Source organism: Lampetra fluviatilis, assembly GCF_964198595.1.
Source record: "Lampetra fluviatilis chromosome 48 unlocalized genomic scaffold, kcLamFluv1.1 SUPER_48_unloc_2, whole genome shotgun sequence".
Taxonomy (NCBI): domain Eukaryota; kingdom Metazoa; phylum Chordata; class Hyperoartia; order Petromyzontiformes; family Petromyzontidae; genus Lampetra; species Lampetra fluviatilis.
In genome coordinates, this window is record NW_027620430.1 from 32,687 (window position 1) to 40,000 (window position 7,314).

Here is a 7,314-nt window from a genome sequence, read left to right on the forward strand (position 1 = left end):
TCTCTGTGTGTGTGTGTTGTCTGTCCCGTGACCTCCTCCTGCACCTAGCCTGGCACAGCAGTCAACCCAATGGCACCTGCTGGGACTGTCCCATGACCTCATGCACCTAGCCTGGCACAGCAGTCAACCCAATGGCACCTGCTGGGTCTGTCCCATGACCTCATGCACCTAGCCTGGCACAGCAGTCAACCCAATGGCACCTGCTGGGTCTGTCCTGTGACCTCCTCCTCCTGAACCTAGCCTGGCACAGCAGTCAACCCAATGGCACCTGCTGGGTCTGTCCCATGACCTCCTGCACCTAGCCTGGCACAGCAGTCAACCCAATGGCACCTGCTGGGTCTGTCCTGTGACCTCCTCCTCCTGAACCTAGCCTGGCACAGCAGTCAACCCAATGGCACCTGCTGGGTCTGTCCCATGACCTCCTGCACCTAGCCTGGCACAGCAGTCAACCCATGGCACCTGCTGGGTCTGTCCCGTGACCTCCTCCTCATGCACCTAGCCTGGCACAGCAGTCAACCCATGGCACCTGCTGGGTCTGTCCTGTGACCTCCTCCTCATGCACCTAGCCTGGCACAGCAGTCAACCCATGGCACCTGCTGGGTCTGTCCCGTGACCTCCTCCTCATGCACCTAGCCTGACACAGCAGTCAACCCAATGGCACCTGCTGGGTCTGTCCCATGACCTCATGCACCTAGCCTGGCACAGCAGTCAACCCAATGGCACCTGCTGGGTCTGTCCTGTGACCTCCTCCTCCTGCACCTAGCCTGGCACAGCAGTACAACCCATGGCACCTGCTGGGTCTGTCCCATGACCTCATGCACCTAGCCTGGCACAGCAGTCAACCCATGGCACCTGCTGGGTCTGTCCTGTGACCTCCTCCTCATGCACCTAGCCTGGCACGGCAGTCAACCCAATGGCACCTGCTGGGTCTGTCCCATGACCTCATGCACCTAGCCTGGCACAGCAGTCAACCCATGGCACCTGCTGGGTCTGTCCTGTGACCTCCTCCTCCTGCACCTAGCCTGGCACAGCAGTACAACCCATGGCACCTGCTGGGTCTGTCCCATGACCTCATGCACCTAGCCTGGCACAGCAGTCAACCCAATGGCACCTGCTGGGTCTGTCCTGTGACCTCCTCCTCCTGCACCTAGCCTGGCACAGCAGTACAACCCATGGCACCTGCTGGGTCTGTCCCATGACCTCATGCACCTAGCCTGGCACAGCAGTCAACCCATGGCACCTGCTGGGTCTGTCCTGTGACCTCCTCCTCATGCACCTAGCCTGGCACGGCAGTCAACCCAATGGCACCTGCTGGGTCTGTCCCATGACCTCATGCACCTAGCCTGGCACAGCAGTCAACCCATGGCACCTGCTGGGTCTGTCCTGTGACCTCCTCCTCCTGCACCTAGCCTGGCACAGCAGTACAACCCATGGCACCTGCTGGGTCTGTCCCATGACCTCATGCACCTAGCCTGGCACAGCAGTCAACCCAATGGCACCTGCTGGGTCTGTCCTGTGACCTCCTCCTCCTGCACCTAGCCTGGCACAGCAGTACAACCCATGGCACCTGCTGGGTCTGTCCCATGACCTCATGCACCTAGCCTGGCACAGCAGTCAACCCATGGCACCTGCTGGGTCTGTCCTGTGACCTCCTCCTCATGCACCTAGCCTGGCACGGCAGTCAACCCAATGGCACCTGCTGGGTCTGTCCCATGACCTCATGCACCTAGCCTGGCACAGCAGTCAACCCATGGCACCTGCTGGGTCTGTCACGTGATCTCCTCCTACTCCTGCACCTAGCCTGGCACAGCAGTCAACCCATGGCACACTGACACATACACGCACACCACCTAGCCTGGTGGTGTGCGTGTATGTGTCAGTGTGTCAGTGTGTGGGTGTGTTAGTGTGTGGGTGTGTCAGTGTGTGTGTGTCAGTGTGTGTGTGTGTCAGTGTGTGTGTGTGTCAGTCTGTGTGTGTGTCAGTGTGTGTGTGTCAGTGTGTGTGTGTCAGTGTGTGGGTGTGTCAGTGTGTGTGTGTCAGTGTGTGTGTGTGTCAGTGTGTGTGTGTGTCAGTGTGTGGGTGTGTCAGTGTGTGTGTGTCAGTGTGTGTGTGTGTCAGTGTGTGGGTGTGTCAGTGTATGTGTGACCGGCTCCAGTTTAACAGCAGAGGTCTCACTCCGAATCAGTCGAGCGGCAATATCTTTTCATCGGTTGCGTGACGCTGTGTGGAAGCTACCTGGTCTGTCGCTCCGCACGAAGCTTCAGGTCTTCTCGGCCACGGTCATTCCCTCCCTTCTCTACGCAGCCGATGAAAAGATATTGCCGCTCGATTGATTCGGAGTGAGACCTCTGCTGTCAAACCGGAGCCGGTCATGAGCACACTGCCCAGGTATGGGAAACTCTCCACTCTCTCCACAACTGCCCCATCACCGATTGGGAGTTGTGGGGGTGGAGTGTCCGATGGTACAAAATACCCAGGCAGGTGCTTAGTTTTGGTGGGGCTGATGGTAAGGCTCCACCTCTTAGTGGCACGCTCCAGTCTCAGCAGCAGCGTCTCCAACTCATCTTCTGAATGAGCAGCTATTACCAAATCATCGGCATACATAACGTGGTTGACCACTAGGGAGCCATCCCTTGATCGCACCCGGGCGTCGATCAGCCTCCCATTATATCTGTACCAAACGGAAATTCCCTCGGTACAGCTATTGAAGGCTTCACGAACTACGCGGTCAAAATGGATGTTAAATAATGTGGGAGCCAGAGGACATCCCTGTCGCACCCCAAGGTGTACAGGGAATGGCTCCGACTCCCGGCCACGTAGTTTTACCCGGGCCCGCTCACCATCATGAAGGTCCTTAATGATCGTGAGCAGAGGGTCACACATACACACACTCACACACATACACACAGACACACAGACACAAATAAACACACAGACACATACACACCCATATACACACACATAGACACACAACAACAACAACAACCGCCATTCGCCACTAAGTGGCGGTGACGTCACCACGACGCTTGTGCCAGGCCAAGTGCACCTTGAGGCTGCCACGTGAAGTGTCGAACGCCCGCTGGCAGGAGGTCACGGGGCAGACCCAGCAGGTGCCACGGGTCGACTGACCGAGATGACCGAGATGACTGGCTGATGCACCACCTGTGCCCCCTACTGTGCCAACTTGCTGTGCTTTAGCCACCCGGCGCTCCGCTCGTTGTTGTGAGCGTCGCTCCTCCGCCCTCCGTTGTTGTTGGAGGGCGACTGCCTCCAACTGCCCAGTAGCGTCCTTCACGAGCCTCCTCCTCCACTGAGGCCGATCTTGACACCGCTGGTACCAGTCATCGGCAAGTCCACTCAGCTCCACGTCCTCCTGTACCACGTCACTCCATCTCTTCTCTAGCCCGTGTCACTCACCCACTCACTCACCCATCACTCCATCTCTTCTCTAGCCCGGGTCACTCACCCACTCACTCACCCATCACTCCATCTCTTCTCTAGCCCGGGTCACTCACCCACTCACTCACCCATCACTCCATCTCTTCTCTAGCCCGTGTCACTCACCCATCACACTCACTCACCCATCACACTCACTCACCCATCACTCCATCTCTTCTCTAGCCCGTGTCACTCACCCACACACTCACCCACACTCACCCATCACACTCACTCACCCATCACTCCATCTCTTCTCTAGCCCGTGTCACTCACCCACACACTCACCCACACTCACCCATCACACTCACTCACCCATCACTCCATCTCTTCTCTAGCCCGTGTCACTCACCCACACACTCACCCACACTCACCCATCACACTCACTCACCCATCACTCCATCTCTTCTCTAGCCCGTGCCGCGCCCGTTTAGCCCCCTCGATCCGGCCGAACAAAAGCTGTTTAGACACATACACACACACACTCACACAAACACACAGACACACGCATACACACAGACACACGCACATACACACACTCACACAAACACACAGACACACGCATACACACAGACACACGCACATACACACTCGTACACACACACACACTCGTACACACACACACACATACACACTCGATGTGACCTGTTTGGCCTCCCCTAGGTCGACTCAGCCTCAACTGAGTACCTGGTGCAGTGTGTAGTGAACATCGCTAGCACTGGGGAGACAAAGGCGGCCGGGCGTGGTGCTGGCCACCCCACCCCCTCGTGTGCCACAGTGCCGGTAGCCTCCATAGGTGCGACTCGCTAACAGCACTTGCCCCTACAGCCTGCTAGAGGCTACACGGGGGAGCTTTGTATTTTGTGATGTCTGTAGCGCTCGCCAGATGGCAACCACCAGATGGCAGCATTGTCTCATCTTACTCACTCACTCACCCACCCACTCACTCACCCACTCACCCACTCACCCACTCACTCACTCACTCACCCACTCACTCACTCACCCACTCACTCACTCACTCACTCACCACTCACTCACTCACTCACCCACTCACTCACTCACTCACCCACCCACCCACTCACTCACTCACCCACTCACTCACTCACTCACCCACTCACTCACTCACACACCCACTCACTCACCCACTCACCCACTCACTCACTCACCCACTCACTCACTCACTCACTCACCCACTCACTCACTCACCCACTCACTCACCCACTCACTCACTCACCCACTCACTCACCCACTCACTCACTCACTCACTCACCCACTCACTCACCCACTCACTCACTCACTCACCCACCCACTCACTCACCCACTCACTCACTCACCCACTCACTCACCTACTCACTCACTCACTCACTCACTCACCCACTCACTCACCCACTCACTCACCCACTCACCCACTCACTCACTCACCCACTCATTCACTCACTCACCCACTCACTCACCCACTTACTCACTCACTCACTCACCCACTCACTCACCCACTCACTCACTCACCCACTCACTCACTCACCCACTCACCCACTCACTCACACACCACTCACTCACCCACCCACTCACTCACTCACCACTCACCTACTCACTCACTCACTCACCCACTCACTCACTCACCCACTCACTCACTCACTCACCCACTCACTCACTCACTCACCCACTCACTCACCCACTCACTCACCCACTAACTCTCCCACTCACTCACCCACTCACTCACTCACTCACTCACCCACTCACTCACCCACTCACTCACTCACCCACTCACTCACTCACTCACTCACTCACCCACTCACTCTCCCACTCACTCACTTACTTACCCACTCACTCACTCACTCACCCACTCACTCACCCACTCACTCACCACTCACTCACCCACTCACTCTCCCACTCACTCACCTACTCACTCACTCACCCACTCACTCACCCACTCACTCTCCCACTCACTCACCCACTCACTCACTCACTCGCTCACCCACTCACTCACCCACTCACTCTCCCACTCACTCACCTACTCACTCACTCACTCACCCACTCACTCACTCACCCACTCACTCACTCACTCACTCACCCACCCACTCACTCACCCACTCACTCACCCACTCACTCACTCACCCACTCACTCACCCACTCACTCACTCACTCACTCTCCCACTCACTCACTTACTTACCCACTCACTCACTCACTCACTCACCCACTCACTCACCCACTCACTCCCCACTCACTCACCCACTCACTCTCCCACTCACTCACCTACTCACTCACTCACTCACCCACTCACTCACCCACTCACTCTCCCACTCACTCACTCACTCACTCACCCACTCACTCACCCACTCACTCACCCACTCACTCACCCACTCACTCACCACTCACTCACCCACTCACTCTCCCACTCACTCACCTACTCACTCACTCACTCACCCACTCACTCACCCACTCACTTACCCACTCACTCTCCCACTCACTCACCTACTCACTCACTCACTCACTCACCCACTCACTCAACCACTCACTCTCCCACTCACTCACCTACTCACTCACTCACTCACCCACTCACTCACCCACTCACTCACCCACTCACCTACTCACTCACTCACCTACTCACTCACTCACCCACTCACTCACCCACTCACTCTCCCACTCACTCACCTACTCACTCACTCACTCACCCACCCACTCAACCACTCACTCTCCCACTCAACTCACCTACTCACTCACTCACCCACTCACTCACCCACTCACTCACCCACTCACTCTCCCACTCACTCACCTACTCACTCACTCACCCACTCACTCACCCACTCACTCTCCCACTCACTCACCTACTCACTCACTCACTCACCCACCCACTCACCCACTCACTCACTCACCTACTCACTCACTCACCACTCACTCACTCAACACTCACTCACTCACCCACTCACCACTCACTCACCCACTCACCACTCACTCACCACTCACTCACTCACCCACTCACCACTTACTCACCCACTCACCACTCACTCACCCACTCACCACTCACACACTCACTCACCCACCCACCCACTCACCTACTCACCCACCCACTCACACTCACTACACTTTATGAAACTCTTGATACTTTAATGGCAATTCCACCTCAGTAACTTCGTGGTCCATCGATTAACCCCCCCCCCCCCCCTCTTACAAAACACATCACGTGACGACTTCAACCCTTTTGTGTCGTACTCCCCTCGACCACCCGACGAACGCGTCGTTTTAACAAAAAATAAAAATAATAATTATAACAACAACAACAACAGCAACATGATATTAACGACATTGTCATCATAATCGTAGCAACGATAACCGAGCGTGAGTGGGTGAGTGAGTGGGTGGGTGAGTGGGTGAGAAAGTGGTTGGGTGGGTGAGTGAGTGAGTGGGTGAGTGGTTGGGTGGGTGAGTGAGTGGGTGAGTGAGTGGGTGAATGGGTGGGTGAATGAGTGGGTGGGTGAGTGGGTGAGTGAGTGGGTGGGTGAGAGGTTGGGTGGGTGGGTGAATGGGTGGGTGGGTGAATGGGTGGGTGGGTGAATGAGTGGGTGGGTGAGTGGGTGAGTGAGTGGGTGGGTGGGTGGGTGAATGAGTGGGTGAGTGAATGAGTGGGTGAGTGGGTGGGTGAGTGAGTGGGTGGGTGGGTGAGTGAGTGGGTGAGTGGGTGGGTGAGTGAGTGGGTGAGTGAGTGAGTGGGTGAGTGGGTGGGTGAGTGAGTGGGTGAGTGAGTGAGTGGGTGAGTGGGTGAGTGAGTGGGTGAGTGAGTGAGTGGGTGAGTGAGTGAGTGGGTGAGTGGGTGGGTGAGTGAGTGAGTGGGTGAGTGAGTGAGTGGGTGAGTGGGTGGGTGAGTGAGTGAGTGGGTGGGT